This window comes from Oncorhynchus mykiss, chromosome 6 (assembly GCF_057628025.1).
Source record: "Oncorhynchus mykiss isolate SJ-2025 chromosome 6, ASM5762802v1, whole genome shotgun sequence".
In the NCBI taxonomy this organism is placed as follows: Eukaryota; Metazoa; Chordata; class Actinopteri; order Salmoniformes; family Salmonidae; genus Oncorhynchus; species Oncorhynchus mykiss.
The window spans coordinates 50,452,820-50,470,545 of NC_143027.1; the positions used below are offsets into that span (position 1 = coordinate 50,452,820).

The 17,726-nt window shown below is 43.4% G+C and overlaps 1 protein-coding gene across 1 annotated transcript in view; it reads left to right on the forward strand.

Moving 5' to 3' along the window:
* The first annotated feature begins 2,184 nt into the window (after positions 1–2,184).
* LOC110526111 (zinc finger MIZ domain-containing protein 2) overlaps positions 2,185–17,726 on the forward strand; it is a 76,137-nt gene continuing 60,595 nt past the window's right edge. The window contains exon 1 of the mRNA XM_021606739.3: positions 2,185–2,814. The gene's annotated coding sequence lies outside the window, so the exon portion shown is untranslated. The remainder of the gene's footprint in view (positions 2,815–17,726) is intronic.

The window sequence follows — 17,726 nt, forward strand, 5'->3', positions numbered from 1 at the left end:
TACAGTGGGGAAAAAAGTATTTAGTCAGCCACAAATTGTGCAAGTTCTCCCACTTGTTATCAGTATAAAAGACACCTGTCCACAACCTCAAACAGTCACACTCCAAACTCCACTATGGCCAAGACCAAAGAGCTGTCAAAGGACACCAGAAACAAAATTGTAGACCTGCACCACACTGGGAAGACTGAATCTGCAATAGGTAAGCAGCTTGGTTTGAAGAAATCAACTGTGGGAGCAATTATTAGGAAATGGAAGACACACAAGACCACTGATAATCTCCCTCGATCTGGGGCTCCACGCAAGATCTCACCCCATGGGGTCAAAATGATCAAAAAAATCCCAGAACCACACGGGTGACCTGGTGAATGACCTGCAGAGAGCTGGGACCAAAGTAACAAAGCCTACAATCAGTAACACACTACGCTGCCAGGGACTCAAATCCTGCAGTGCCAGACGTGTCCCTCTGCTTAATCCAGTACATGTCCAGGCCCGTCTGAAGTTTGCTAGAGAGCATTTGGATGATCCAGAAGAAGATTGGGAGAATGTCATATGGTCAGATGAAACCAAAATATAACTTTTTGGTAAAAACTCAACTCGTCATGTTTGGAGGACAAAGAATGCTGAGTTGCATCCAAAGAACACCATACCTACTGTGAAGCATGGGAGTGGAAACATCATGCTTTGGGGCTGTTTTTCTGCAAAGGCACCAGGACGACTGATCCATGTAAAGGAAAGAATGAATGGGGCCATGTATCGTGAGATTTTGAGTGAAAACCTCCTTCCATCAGCAAGGGCATTGAAGATTAAACGTGGCTGGGTCTTTCAGCATGACAATGATCCCAAACACACCGCCCGGGCAATGAAGGAGTGGCTTCGTAAGAAGCATTTCAAGGTCCTGGAGTGGCCTAGCCAGTCTTCAGATCTCAACCCCATAGAAAATCTTTGGAGGGAGTTTAAAGTCCGTGTTGCCCAGCAACAGCCCCAAAACATCACTGCTCTAGAGGAGATCTGCATGGAGGAATGGGCCAAAATACCAGCAACAGTGTGTGAAAACCTTGTGAAGACTTACAGAAAACGTTTGATCTCTGTCATTGCCAAAGGGTATATAACAAAGTATTGAGATAAACTTTTGTTATTGACCAAATACTTATTTTCCACCATAATTTGCAAATAAATTAATAAAAAATCCTACAATGTGATTTTCTCTTCTCATTTTGTCTGTCATAGTTGAAGTGGTGAAAATTACAGGCCTCTCTCATCTTTTTAAGTGGGAGAACTTGCACAATTGGTGGCTGACTAAATACTTTTTTTACAGTTCTAAAATAATTAATTGACTGCTCTCCATTTCCATCTGTAAAATTACAATTCAGGTAGACAACTATTATTTTGTGAATTATTATTAATGAATTAGATCATGTATTATTGTTATTAATATTGTTATACATACTTAGCAATTACAACTAGTCTGATTATTTAGGCTGTAATACACACAGCCTGAAACTAATGCCTGCAAAATCTTGTAAATGTTCCTTACAAGCAAGAATATTGAATACAATTACATTTAAACTTATTATACCGGTTTGTCCTTCATCTGCTCGAAATTTAAGACAAAGTATGTTGAGGAAAGTATTATTTACCTGACTTCTCAGTCAGTTTTGCACCTAGGTAAAATTATTTTTATATTGGATATCCAGTTTTGTCTCATGAATAGATATTGAACCAAGGATGCCATGATAATTGTATATTCTGAAACAGGGGAGGATGGGGAACAATCAACACGTTTTCTTTGGTGAATTTTTAATTATCTAAAATGTTTTATTCGGATTTCAATTTTCAGAAAAATCTAAAATTCCCACAAAAACAGTGTTGATTGTTCTTCATTCAGACTATACAATTTTCATTGTTATGGCATGCTTGGTTCAATAGCTATTGATGATAGAACTGAATATCCAACATTAAACTAAAATATGTTTTAAAAATCAGAAAAAACAATACTTTCCTATGGATATTTTGTCCAAAAAAAATCGAGCTGTTGAAGCAACAGAGTTTAAATGTAATTTCATTATACATTCTGGCTTGTAAAATTACATTGTTTACATTTACACGATTTTGGAAGCATTCGTTTCAGGCTTTATATACAAATGAATTACCTGTGTACTACAGCCTGATTAATCAGACTACATTACAGTGTGGTCATAGAAGTCCTTGATCTCATGCATAAATTACACCAGCCCATTGTGCAACAGAAGGAAGCAGCTTGTTAGCTAGCTAGCTGGCTGAACTGTGGTGGCTAGAATTCGCACTGTAACGTTAGTGGAGAACAGAGCCAAGGAAAGTGCAGCCCTTCAATACAGCAGGCAAGCAGACCAGGCTGCCCTCAGTTATCAGGCCAGTTAGCGACATTATTGAGAGGGTAGGGCAGGGTTATCCATCAAAGCAGAACGCTTGGGTGACGGACAACGCTACACTGTTTTGAAATTAATTGAATTAAAGCTGTACTTTATTGAAATAGCACTGATGGTGCCGAGCGCTGGAGAAGGGTAGCTAGTTAACGTTAGCTGGTTAAGTAACGTTAGCCTAAACAAGTTTCCTAGGTAGACGAGCCTGGACAACCTTTCGACATTTAACGTTAGTTAGCTACAGTAGCAACTTGTCCTAAAAGCTAACGTTAGATAGCTGGCTACGTTATTTTGTCAGTACAATTTATCTTAATGAAACCGAGTCCCAATCATCCAGAAAACGGGTTTGCGCATTACTGCCGCGGAGCTCAGACTGCAGCCACGCAGACCAACCCCGGCCAGTTGAAGTTGCAAGGTAAGTCAGCACCAGCAGCCACTTCACTCCATTGTCACTTAAAGCTAACGTTGGCTAGCATGTAGCTAAACAGCGAGCAGGCTAAACCATCATCTAACTAGTTAGCTATAAAACCTATAGCTAGTGGTAGCACTGTACTACCACATCATTGACTTTTGCCAACTAACGAGCTACATTTTGGTACAAGATATTTGTTACATCAGAGTTGTTTACTAACTAGCAGGGCACAGAGCTAGCTAGTTAGCTTGTTAGCCACAAATGGCCCAAGCCATTATTCGCATGTTAGTCAATCGTCTCGTCATAGATTTAGGAAAGTAACGTTAACGTAAGTAGGCTACGTAGTTACGATTTTGTCTTGGAATTGAACTACTGTCTCGTAAAATATCCAAATTCGTCTCAAGGTTTAGCTAACGTTTGCTGGCTAGCAACCATTTCGTAAACAGTCACACTGACAGTTGCCTTTATTTATACCGCATTCAAAATGTCTTCAATTAATATTTTTTTCCAATCATTGTGGTTTAAATATAACGTAACTGTACCACTACAATATGAATACGATAACGACAGTAGTGTTTGTTTACGAATGGGGGGCGACATTGGTCAGCTTTGCTAACGTTAGCGAATTTTTGTTGTCTTCATCGTACGTTCAAATGAGAAGTAGCTAAGAATGTGCAGTTCGCGCACGATTCGTTTTTTTTTTGTCATGATTCCGAGTGACTCGGTTCATTTTTGTCGTTCGTTTGACCTGCTGGAGACGTATTCTCGAACATCAACTGTCTATTTGCATGTTTAGAACGGATCAGTGATCGCATGGTGCAACAATGAATGCAATTAATTTATTGAATGGTGTGATGGACACCGCTTTGTAGAACCAAAACATACACACAGCCTCTGGTCAACGAACTCGAGAACGAATCGTTTGGGTGCTGCAGTTCGCGAACGATAGGCTATTGTGCGAATCACTCACGGCAGTCAAGCAATGCATTCCGCCAAGTGTCGTTCACAATCTAGTCCGGTTGCGGCCACCACAAATGCACCTCGTTTCAACTGTATCAAAAAAAGATCTAATTTGTTTGCCTAGCAAACAACAAATGTAGATTGTTTAAAGCACACTTACAAGTCTGTCACAGATGACAGCTCCAATAAGCCCCTTATGGTGAAGGACATGTGAACGAGAGGCTTGTAGAATTATGACTCTTGACTTTTCAGTGGCATCAGTTCATCTAAACCTAGGGTGTAGAAATACACCCACCAGTTGAAGCTCATTTACTGTACTTCCACACACATTTTTAACTCTAAAATGCTATTTGGAGAACTGCAAAAAAATAAAATGTTCCTCCCAATACATTATCACCACTATATTAGGTTTAAAGGTCTGTGGAATGGTGTGTACAATGTACTACTCAACCTCGTCATACATAGGCTAAATTAGTCAATGTAGCCTACTTGTGGAACAGCGCAACATGAAGTAGATGTATATTACACACTATCAAATACCGACATCAATATGAAAGTAACCTGAGCATAAAACAGCTGACTGCGAATTCAAACTATGCCAGATAAACCCTACACATGCATTGAAATAAAAGGCATACGTCAAAGGAATTACTTAGGCCTACAATCGACCAAGGACGCATAAAGACAAACAAACTCGACCAAGGAATTAAGAAAAATCTACACATTAAGGCCGCACCTGTGATTCAGCACCACTAAATGGAAAGTGCCTTGATACAGGTAGGCATAGTGGAGCACTGTGGGGTGTGGCTGAATAGACAGCGTCTCTGTCTAGTAGCCAGCTAGAATTAGGTTATGCAGTTTGTGGGCAGTTAGACATTTTCTGGGCACAGTTGAATAGCCCACAATGCTTATTTGAACATCATAACTGGCACTCAGATTTTTTTTAAATTGTAAATTGTCACTCATATGACAGGTTGCAGACTCCCTGCTATAGGCTATATATTTAATTAAATACAATTTTATTGGTCACCTACACCATATTTAGCGGATGTAGCGAATTGATTGTGTTCCTAGCTCTAAAAGTGAAATAATATCTAACAATACACACATCTCAAAGTAAAATATTTTAAGAAATATATAATTATTAGGATGATCAATGTCGGAGTGGCATTGACTAGAATACAGTATTTTACTCATTTCATATGTATGCAGTATGTTAACATTATTAAAGTGACCAGTGATTCCATGTCTATGTACATAGGGCAGCAGCCTCTAAGGTGCAGGGTTGAGTAACCGGGTGGTATCCAGCTAGTGATAGTGACTAATTTTAGGGCAGGGTACTGGGTTGAGGCCGACTAGTGGCTATTTAACAGTCTTATGTCCTTGCGATAGAAGCTCTGTTTCAGTCTCTCTGTCCCAGCTTTGATGCATCTGTACTGACCGTGACTTCTGGATGATAGCGGGGTGAACAGGCTGTGACTCGGGTGGTTGATGACTTTGATGATCTTTATGGCCTTCCAGTGAAATTGGGTGTTGTAAGTGTCCTGGAGGGTGGACAGTGTGCCCCTGTAATGCGTTGGGGAGACCACCCTCTGGAGAGCCCTGCTGTTGTGGGCGGTGCAGTTGCCATACCAGGTTGTGATGCTCTCAATGGTGCATCTGTAAAAGTTTGTGAGTGTCTTAGGGGCCAAGCTGAATTTCTTCAGCCACCTGAGGTTGAAGAGGTGCTATTGCGCTGCCTACACCACACTGTCTGTGTGGGTGGACCATTTCAGATTGCCAGTGCCAAGGAACTTGAAGCTTTTCAGCTTCTCAACTGCGGACCCATCGATGTGGATGGGGGCATGCTCCCTCTGCTGTCTCCTGAAGTCCATGATCAGCTTCTTCATTTTGTTGACGGTGAGGCACCACTCTGCCAGGGCCTTCACCTCCTCCCTGTAGGCTGTCTCGTCATTGTTGGTAATAAGGCCTACTATTGTTGTGTCGTCTGCAAACTTGATGATCGAGTTGGAGTTGTGCGTGGCCACCCAGTCATGGGTGAACAGGGAGTACAGGAGGGGACTGAGCATACACGCATATGAGGCCCCTGGTGTTGAGGATCAGTGCAGTAGAGGTGTTGTTGGGGGTGGCCTGTCAGGAAGTCCACGACCCAGTTGCACAGGTTAGGGTTCAGACCAAGGGCCTGGGCTAGGAGGGTACTATGGTGTTGAAGGCTGAGTTGTAGTCAATGAACAGCGATCTTACATAGGTATTCCTCTTGTCCAGATGCAGTGATTGCATCGTCTGTGGATCTATTGGGGTGGTATGCAAATTGAAGTGGGTCTAGGGCGTCAGGTAAGGTGGTGGTGATATGACCCTTAACCAGCCTCTCAAAGCACTTCATAATGACAGGAGTGAATACTACAGGGCGATAGTCATTTAGTTCAGTTACCTTTGCTTTCTTGGGTATAGGAACAATGGTGGACATGTTGGAGCAAGTGAGGACAGCAGACTTACCCACGTCGGCCACGGAGAACGAGCACCCCCACAGTCCTCGGGAGCGGGCTGCATCGGTGGCACTGTGTTATCTTTAAGGAGGGTGAAGAAGGTGTTTAGCTTGTCCGGGAGCAAAGCGTTGGTTTCCGCGACGTGGCTGGTTTTCCCTTTCTAATCTGTAATTGTCTGGAGTCCCACCTTGCTGTGGTTAAATGCACTGGTTCACACTTTCAGTTTTGTGCGAATGCTGCCATCTATCTGTGGTTTTGAGTTTGGGAAGGTTTTAATAGTCACAATGGTAACAACATTCCCTATACACTTCCTGTTGAACTCAGTCACCGTGTCAGTGTATACCTCAATGTTATTCTCAGAGGCAACCTGGAACATATTCCAGTTCGCGTGATCAAAACAATCTTGAAGCGTGGATTCGGATAGGCCAGACCAGGGTTGAATAGACCTTAGCACGGGTACTCCCTGTTTGAGTTTCTGCCTATAGGAAGGGAGGAGCAGAATGGAAACAAAGGATCCAATTTGGGAAAGTGTATTTTTTTTTATTTTACCTTTATTTAACTAGGCAAGTCAGTTAAGAACAAATTCTTATTTTCAATGATGGCCTATGAACAGTGGGTTAACTGCCTTGTTCATGGGCGGAACTACAGATTTTTACCTTGTCAGCTCAGGGATTCAATCTTGCAACCTTTCGGTTACTAGTCCAACGCTCTAACCACTAGGCTACCTGCTACCTATTCATGGATGCCAAGGGAAGCCAGACTTCCCGGAAAAAAACACCAAATACTTTATTCTTTAGCCTCTGTGTTTCATAAATTTTTCCAATTCGCAAGAGGCTGAATGTATTTCACCGGAGAAAGCATCCGAGCGAACGGAACAGTGCCCCTCTGTCTCACTATGTGTAGCGTATCTGTCTGATGCTGTCCAGTCAGAAAGAGTATGACATTGTTGCAGCCCGTAGCATTGAATGCAAGGGAAACCAGCAACGGTGTCGCCTCCCTGGCTTCAGACCAATCATATCACAAGCCAAATGACATTATTTCCAGAAAAAAAAAGTGAATTGTTGTCCTACAGTGGCTGGCTAGCTAGCTAAAATCGTCCCTTTCCTAAATTAGACATGGATTGTGATTTGGACTTGTGGTTTGACTTATTTCTCCGTACTATCCACTGATTATAATGCCAATTCTGATCCAACCATACATTTCATACATTTTGCCCCTGACCTGAGAGCATGGAAGTTCAACATGTAGCTAGAGGTAGTATACTAATGTTAACTAGCTGCCGTGGCGTATCGTTGCCCATGAAAGGAAGTTAGGCTAGCCAGCAAGTATTTCAGCCAGGTAGCCTAGGACAACAAAAACTAAAAGTGTGTACTGTATGACAGAGTCATAGACCGTTTAGCCAACATGAAAGAGGAGGATGGCATTTGCGTTTCTCTACATAGGGTGAGTCAACATGCTTTTTTTCAACTTGCGCGCACACACATTACCACCGTATTGGACAGCCACATCATATTTAGCCAACATTGATTGGACAAAATGTTGGTATTTTTTAGTTACCACCGTATTAGACTAAGCATAGGTGATTCGATGATATTGAAATGGTGCTGGCATAGTGGCGGCAGCTCCTGTTTTCTTTGCGACCATTTATTTTTTATTTTTACCTTTAAGTGAGTTAAGAACAAATTCTTATTTTCAATGACTGCCTCGAAACAGTGGGTTAACTGCCTGTTCAGGGGCAGAACGACAGATTTGTACCTTGTCAGCTTGGGGATTTGAACTTGCAACCTTTCGGTTACTAGTCCAACGCTCCAACCACTAGGCTATCCTGCCGCCCCATGCTGAAGATCATGTCACTGTTAGTTAATACAATTATGTTTTGTGGACTTCACAGGACAGATGTTGTTCTCCGGTGTTGTAATGAAACAAATGTGTGGTTGAATTTATTCTGACACTGTGTCTTCTCATTGTCTCAGCCTTAGGCCTATATACCATGGTCGCAAGGTATATGAACTAACAGATTATAGAGAAAACAACACAATTATCACAACACACGGGTTACAATTACAGGTCGACCGATTATGATTTTTCAATGCCGATACCGATTAATCGGACGATTAAAAAAAATATATATATATTTTCCCCCATATGTTTGTAATAATGACAATTACAAAAATGCTGAATGAACAATGAACGCTTTTATTTTAACTTAATAAAATCTATTTAGTCTCAAATAAATAATGAAACATGTTCAATTTGGTTTAAATAATGAAAACACAGTGTTGGAGAAGAAAGTAAAAGTGCATTATGTGCCGTGTACAAAAGCTAATGTTTTAAGTTCCTTGCTCAGAACATTAGAACATATGAAAGCTGGAGTTCAATATTCCCAGTTAAGAAGTTTTAGGTTGTAGTTATTATAGGAATTATAACACGTCGACTATTTCTATCTATACCATTTGTATTTCATATACCTTTGACTTATAGGCACTTCAGTATTGCCAGCCTAATCTCGGGAGTTGATAGGCTTGAAGTCATAAACAATGCTGTGCATCAAACATTGCTAAGAGCTACTCGCAAACGCAGTAAATTGCAGCCACAAGGTCCTTTTGACGCTGGTCAGTCTGCCACACAGTTTCCTCATGGATTACAATGTAATTGGTGTCCAAAAAGGCCGATTACCTACTATGGAAACTTGAAATCGAACCTAATTAATCGGCCATGCCGATTAATCAGTCGACCTCTAGCTGTAATATGGCAAATCATTCTGGATTGGCTTCCCCGGTGATTTTATCCATGTACCACTGCTGTGTTCAGTACAAAAACTCTTTGGCATGTTGCAGATAGAAATGCCAGGAATATAACTGACACGATTCCTTAGAATCAGGGGCATGTTTATTATACATAATACATTTCTGTCTGAACGTTGGCAAATGTTGTCTCTCCTCCTGCTGGACTTGGCCCTGGTAATCGCTTGTCCCTACCTATGTGAAGCTAGCCACAATAATGATTATCCACTATCCTCAATGGTTTTACTCATGTGCATGTGTCTTTCAAGTTTTATGTGTGCTTGTTTTTAAAATGGTAAAATTAATAAACTAAACTACTATGTGTATTGAACATTGGGAGCTAGTGTGGCTAATTTCAGTGGTTTCAGAGTCCTGCAGTAAGAGCAGATACGCTAATATTTGTGAAAACTCTACATGGCTGTGTTCTGTGGATGTCACTGAGCAGTCCGATACCCAATTTCATTGGTGCACAATAGAGGTCGACCGATTATGATTTTTCAACGGCGATACCGATTTATTGCAGGACCAAAAAAAAGCCGATACTGATTAATTGGCAGAAAAAAATGTTTTATTTGTAATAATGACAATACTGAATGAACAATTATTTTAATACAATACATCAATAAAATCAATTTAGTCACAAATAAATAATGAAACATGTTTAAATAATGCAAAAACAAAGTGTTGGAGAAGAAAGTAAAAGTGCAATATGTGCCATGTAAAAAAGCTAACTTTTATGTTCCTTGCTCTGAACATGAGAACATATGGAAGCTGGTGGCTCCTTTTAACACGAGTCTTCAATATTCCCAGGTAAGAACTTTTAGGTTGTAGTTATTATAGGAATTATAGGACTATTTCTCTCTATACCATTTGTATTTCATTAACCTTTGACTATTGTATGTTCTTATAGGCACTTATGCCAGTGTAACAGTATTGCTTCCGTCCCTCTCCTCGCTCCTCCCTGGGCTCAAACCAGGAACACAATGACAACAGCCACCCTCGAAGCAGCGTTACCCATCGCTCCACAAAAGCCGCGGCCCTTGCTGAGCAAGGGGAACAACCACTCCAAGTCTCAGAGCGAGTGATGTTAGAAACGCTATTAGTGCGCACCCCGCTAACTAGCTAGCCATTTCACATCGGTTACACTAGCCTAATCTCGGGAGTTGATAGGCTTGAAGTCATAAACAGCTCCTGGCAAACGCACAAAAGTGCTGTTTGAATGAATGCTTACGAGCCTGCTGGTGCCTACCATCGCTCAGTCAGACTGCTCTATCAAATCATAGACTTAGTTATAACATGATAACACACAGAAATACGAGCCTTAGGTCATTAATATGGTTGAATCTGGAAACTATCATCTCGAAAACAAGACGTTTATTCTTTCAGTGAAATACAGAACCATTCTGTATTTTATCTAACGGGTGGCATCCGTAACTCTAAATATTCCTGTTATGTTGCACAACCTTCAATGTTCAATGTTATGTCATAATTACGTAAAATGTGGACCATGATAATTCCTTAGTAATGTGGACCGAGGAACTTGAAGCTCTCGACCCACTCCACTACAGCCCCGTCGATGTAGATAGGGGTGTGCTCGGCCCTCTGTTTCCTGTAGTCCACAATCCGCTCCTTTTGTATTGCTGAGGGAGAGGTTGTTGTCTTGGCACCACATTGCCAGGTCACTGACCTCCTCCCTATAGGATGTCTCATTGTCGGTGATCAGGCCAACCACGTGTCATCAGCCAACTTAATGATGTTGGAGACGTGTGCAGCCATGCAGTCGTGGGTGAACAGGGAGTACTAGGCACGCACCCCTGAGGGGCCCACGTGTTGAGGGTCTGCTTGGTGGATGTGTTGTTGCCTACCCTCGCCACCTGGGGGTGGCCCGTCAGGAAGTCCAGGATCCAGTTGCAGAGGGAGGTGTTCAGTCCCAGGGTTCTGAGCTTAGTGATGAGCTTGGAGGGCAATATGGTGCTGAGCTATGGCCAATGAACAGGGATCTTGTGTAGATGTTTCTCTTGTCCAGGTGGGAAAATGCAGTGTGGGGTGCAATAGAGATTGTGCCAACTGTGAAGTGTGAAATGTCAGTGAAGACACTTGGCAGCTGGTCAGCGCATGCTCTGAGTACGCATCTGGTTAATCCGTCTGGCCCCACGGCCTTGTGAATGTTAACCTGTTTGATGGTCTTACTCACATCAGCTACAGAATGCAAGTTCACACAGTCACCCGGAACAGCTGTTGCTCTCAAGCCCTGACACATCTGACAAGCGTCAGAGCCAGCGTAGTAAGATTCAATCTTAATTCTGCATTGACTTTTGACTGTTTGATGGCTCGTCAGATGTCGTAGCGGATTTCAATGAGCGTGGCTCCCGCTACCTTGAAAGCTGCAGCTCTAGCCTTTAGCTCAGTGTGGATGGTGCCTGTAATTTATGGCTTCTGGTTGGGATTGTTCTCGATGCACTTATTAATGAAGCCGGTGACTGATGTGGTGAACTTGTCAATATTATCAGATGAATCCCAGAACATATTCCAGTCTGTTCTAGCAAAACAGTCCTTTAGCTTAGCATAATCATCAGACTACTTCCGTATTGAGCGTGTCACTGGTACTGCCTGTTTGAGTTTTTACTTGTAAGTGAGTGAACTTTAGTCATAATAAGGGTTACATGGAGAAAATCTGACCTCTCTGAAATGAAAATCGATGGCGCCCCTTCAGGAAAATATATACACTACATAACCAAATATATGTGAACACCTGCTTGTCGAACATCTCTTCCCCCCCCTCCCCCTTTGCAGCTCTAACAGCCTCCACTCTTCTGGTAAGGCTTTCCACTAGATGTTGGAACATTGCTGCGTGGACTTGCTTCCATTCAGCCACAAGCATTAGTGAGGTCGGGCTCCGATGTTGGACAATTAGTCCTGGGTTATAGTCGGCGTTCCAATTCATCCCAAATGTGTTCAATGGGGTTGAGGTCAGGGCTCTGTGCAGGCCAGTCAAGTTCTTCCACACCGATCTCGATAAACCATTTCTGTACAGACCTCAATTTGTGCACAGGGGGCATTGTCATGATGAAACATCAAAGGGCCTTCCCCAAACTGTTGCCACAATGTTGGAAGCACAGAATTGTCTAGAATGTCATTGTATATTGTAGCATTAAGATTTCCCTCACTGGAACTAAGGGGCCTAGCCCAAACCATGAAAAACAGCCCTGGACCATTATTCATCCTCCACCAAATTTGACAGTTGGCACTATGCATTGGGGCAGGTAGCGTTCTCCTGGTATCTGCTAAACCCAGATTAGTCCGTCTGACTGCTAGATGGTGAAGAGTGATTCATCACTCCAGCGAACGCGTTTCCACTGATCCACTGTTTCCACTGATTACGCTTGTGTGCAGCTGCTCGGCCATGGAAACTCATTTCATGAAGCTCCCGACGAACAGTTATTCTGCCGTTGTTGCTTTGAGGCAGTTTGGAACTCGGTAGTGAGTTGCAACCGAGGACAGATTTTTATGTGCTTACACGCTTCAGCACTCGGCGGTCCAGTTCTGTGAGCTTGTGTGGCCTACCACTTCGTGGCTGAGCTGTTGTTGCTCCTAGACATTTCCACTTTACAATAACAGCACTTACAGTTGACAGGGGCACCTCTAGCAAGGCAGAAATTTGATGAACTGACTAGTTGGAAAGGTGGCATCCTATGACGGTGCCAGGTTGAAAGTCACTGAGCTCTTCAGTAAGGCCATTCCACTGCCAATGTTTGTCTAAGGAGATTGCATGGCGGTGTTCAAATCCATTCAAATCCATTCATTTGAAGGGGTGTCCACATACTCTTGGTCGTGTAGTGTATACTAGGCGCACTTCATCTCACATGCCCAACTAGAAGAGGACAGGTAGGCTACTGAAGTTGACGCAGCGTATTTTGAGTGTGTGTGAATAATACAATCAAGATCAAATCACATTTATTTATGAAGCCCTTGTTACATCAGCTGATATCTCAAAAGTGCTGTACAACAAGCAACGCAGGTGTAGAAGCACGGTGGCTAGGAAAAACTCCCTAGAAAGGCCAGAACCTAGGAAGAAACCTAGAGAGGAACCAGGCTACGATGGGTGGCCAGTCCTCTTCTGGCTGTGCCAGGTGGAGATTATAACAGAACATGGCCAAGATGTTCAAATGTTCATAGATGACCAGCAGGGTCAAGTAGTAATAATAATAATAATCAGTGGTTGTACAGGGTGCACCTCAGGAGTAAATGTCAGTTGGCTTTTCATAGCCGATCATTCAGAGTATCTCTACCACTCCTGCTGTCTCTAGAGAGTTGAAAACAGCAGGTCTGGGACAGGTAGCACGTCCGGTGAACAGGTCAGGGATCCATAGCCGGAGGCAGAATAGTTGAAACTGGAGCAGCAGCACGGCCAGGTGGACTGGGGACAGCAAGGAGTCATCAGGCCAGGTAGTCCTGAGGCATGGTCCTAGGGCTCAGGTCCTCTGAGAGAGAGAAAGAGAGAGCGAGAGAGAGAGAATTGGAGAGAGCATACTTAAATTCACACAGGGCACCGGATAAGACCGGGGAAATACTCCAGATATAACAGACTGACTCTAGGCCCCCGGCACATCAGCATGAATACTGGAGGCTGAGACAGGAGGGTTCGGGAGACACTGTGGACCCATCCGACGATACCCCCGGACAGGGCCAAACAGGCAGGATATAACCCCACACACTTTGCCAAAGCACAGCCCCCACACCACTAGAGGGATATCTTCAACCAACAATTTACCATCCTGAGACCAGGCCCAGTATAGCACACAAAGATCTCCGCCACGGCACAACCCAAGGGGGGGCGCCAACCCAGACAGGAAGATCACGTCAGTGACTCAACCCACTCAAGTGATGCACCGCTCCTAGGGACGGCATGGAAGAGCACCAGTAAGCCAGTGTCTCAGCCCCTGTAATAGGGTTAGAGGCAGAGAATCCCAGTGGAAAGAGGGGAACCGGCCAGGCAGAGACGGCAAGGGCGGTTCGCTGCTCCAGTGCCTTTCCGTTCACCTTCACACTCCTGGGCCAGACTACACTCAATCATAGGACCTACTGAAGAGATGAGTCTTCAATAAAGACTTAAATGTTGAGACCGAGTCTTCGTCTCTCACATGGGTAGACCGAGATGTGCTTTTAATACAATAGGTAGGCTAACGCATACAAATTAGAAAGAAAACGTTTCCAAATAATCTGCAGGACTACAAAAATATTTTCATCCCAGTCTGACCGCCCTCTCCCGCCCGCAAAACGAAAAATGTAGACCGTGCCGCAATTATCTGTCGGGACCTGTGGGAATGCAGCCCCCCAGATCGAGACACTTTTTGTCCTTTGTTCTTCACTCTCTGTCGACGTCCCCCTTCATCTCTATCATATAATTCAATAAGATTAATCAGTTTTGCACAGCTTTCCACGGTCTTTTGAATCACTTTTGTTTGTGTACAGTCGTGGCCGAACGTTTTGAGAATGACACAAATATTAATTTGTTCTCTGTTTCAGTGTCTTTAGATATTTTTGTCAGATGTTACTATGGAATACCGAAGTATAATTACAAGCATTTCATAAGTGTCAAAGGCTTTTATTGACAATTTAAATGAAGTTGATGCAAAGAGTCAATATTTGCAGTGTTGACCCTTCTTTTTCAAGAGCACTGCAATCCGCCCTGGCAGGCTGTCAATTAACTTCTGGGCCACATCCTGACTGATGGCAGCCCATTCTTGCACAATCCATGCTTGGAGTTTGTCAGAATTTGTGGGTTTTTGGTTGTCCACTCGCCTCTTGAGGATTGACCACAAGTTCTCAATGTGATTAAGGTCTGGGGAGTTTCCTGGCCATGGACCCAAAATATAAATGTTTTGTTCCCCGAGCCACTTAGTTATCACTTTTGCCTTATGGCAAGGTGCTCCATCATGCTGGAAAAGGCATTGTTCGTCACCAAACTGTTCCTGGATGGTTGGGAGGAGTTGCTCTCGGAGGATGTGTTGGTACCATTCTTTATTCATGGCTGTGTTCTTAGGCAAAATTGTGAGTGAGCCCACTCCCTTGGCTAAGAAGCAACCCCACAGATGAATGGTCTCAAGATTATTTACTGTTGGCATGACACAGGACTGATGGTAGCGCTCACTTTGTCTTCTTTTTTCCGGATGCCCTAAACAATCGGAAAGGGGATTCATCAGAGAAAATGACTTTACCCCAGTCCTCAGCAGTCCAATCCCTTTACCTTTTGCAGAATATCAGTCTGTCCATGGTGTTTTACCAGGAGAGAAATGTCTTCTTTGCTGCCCTTCTTGACACCAGGCCATCCTCCAAAAGTCTTCGCCTCACTGTGCGTGCAGATGCACTCACACCTGCCTGCTGCCATTCCTGAGCAAGCTCTGTACTGGTGGTGCCCCGATCCTGCAGCTAAATCAACTTTAGGAGATGATCCTGGCGCTTGCTGAACTTTCTTGGGTGCTCTAAAGCCTTCTTCACAACAATTCAACCGCTGTCCTTGAAGTTCTTGATGATCTGATAATTGGTTGATTTAGGTGCAATCTTACTGGCATTAGTATCCTTGCCTGTGAAGCCCTTTTTGTGAAAAGCAATGATGACGGCACATGTTTCCTTGCAGGTAACCATAGTTGACAGAGGAAGAACAATGATTCCAAGCACCACCCTCCTTTTGAAGCTTCCAGTCTGTTATTCAAACTCAATCAGCATGACAGAGTGATCTCCAGCCTTGTCCTCGTCAACACTCACACCTGTGTTAATGAGAGAATCACTGACATGTCAGCTGGTCCTTTTGGGACAGGGCTGAAATGCAGTGGAAATGTTTTTTTGGGATTCAGTTAATTTGCATGGTAAAGAGGGACTTTGCAATTAATTGTAATTCACTTGATCACTCTTCATAACATTCTGGAGTATATGCAAATTGCCATCATACAAACAGAGGCAGCAGACTTGGTTAAAAATGTATATTTGTGTCATTCTCAACATTTGGCCACGACTGTACATCTATGTTCAGAAACATTGGTGGTGGTGAGTGACTGAGGACTTAACTAAAAATAAAGCTTGTAAGCAGCAGTTGATGTGACTGATCTGCGGGTTGGGAATTGGGAGGGTTCTCTGCCTATGTGTGCAGTGTGTGTATTAAAATGGGTAGTGGGTTTGAGGTTTCTCCTAAGTTTCCCCTAGGAACTACAAGTGTTTTCCAGCTGCCTTGTTGACAAAGAATCATGACCAAGCAAAGGAGTAGCTACATTTTATACTATTACTATGAACACACTCGCTCACGTGGGTGTCTGATACACCAATGTTGTGATTTGAACTTTGTATCAAGTCCCAGTCCAAGACCTTCCTGTGGGTGGGAAACATTTGCACTTAAGGCGTCTGCAAATACCTCCCTCAGAGCATGTGTGCAGCTACAGGTTCGATGACATAAATTCCAGTTGGCCTGCAATGGAGTGGATGGTCCATCAGGACTGATTAACAGACACTGAAGAGAGCCACCTCTATTGATGGGTCTGTACCTCCCAAGTCATAACACACAAAGGCTGTTAACAGTATTAACTCTGAAGTGATGCATGTTCCCATGTCTCACTAGAGAAGTGTCTTTGTATGTATTCTGAATGAGGAACCGCTCGCTTTGTTGCCGAGCCCCCCCCCCCTCCCCACACACACACACACTTTGACAAGGTCCCGTGCAGCAGGCAGCCAGTGTCTGTGTGTGCAGCCGACTCCCAATGAGTTGCTCCTGTCGGTGCCGATCAGTCAGCAGTCAAGCTGTTTTTTTACTTCGAAGTAGGAAGGGGCCAGTGACTGTGTGCAAGGGGAGTCACGGTGCAGCAGGGAAGAGAAAGAGGGCAGGGCCGGCACAGCACAACCACTCTCTGCCCAAGTTTATACAGAGAGGAATATGTGCACTTTGGAATGGATTAAAAGTGAACACACCTGTGATGACTGGGCATACCAGTTCAAATACACCCAACTGTAAACTAATGAGAACAGTTTTTTAAAATTCATTTATATGAAGGTCTAATATTTTCTTTGTGTGGGGGGGGGGGGGGGGGGGCAGGCAATGGCAAAGTCTTGCTGCCTTGTCATCCAATTACATGTTGTTGGCATTCCCATATGGCTTTATGATTCTGATGACTTACTTGAGTAATGAGTTGTAACTAATGCTTCTGGGGTGAAGGTGGTTGTTGTTGTTAACTTGCCCATCTTTAAATAAATTCCCATAAGTACTGCATGTTCTGCTGACATCACTCAACCTTTGACCTGGTATTTGGGGGTGCTGGGGGACATTTTATCTCTCCAGCTAACTCATTTCCTTGTTAAACATCTCATGTGATGTAGAAACAATTGCATGCTTATCATTGTGACATTCTGCCATACACCTATATTTTTACCTCAAAGAATTAATTTGTTTAAAAATAATGTTTTAGCCTAAGCTTTATGCATGTGAGTTTGGTTTATCGGTATGTACATTTTAGTTTTGTTGTCAAAGTAGTGCGCTGGTTCTTTGCTAGATGCCAGCCTCTACCTCTTCTCTACCTGTGAAGGTGGCCTGTAATGACAGTGTCTTCAAGAGCTCACTACCAGGCAGCCAGCCAGATACAGTACTAGTTAGTGAGAACGAGAGGAGGGGGGGGGGGGGGGGGTTTATGTATGCTGCACCAGT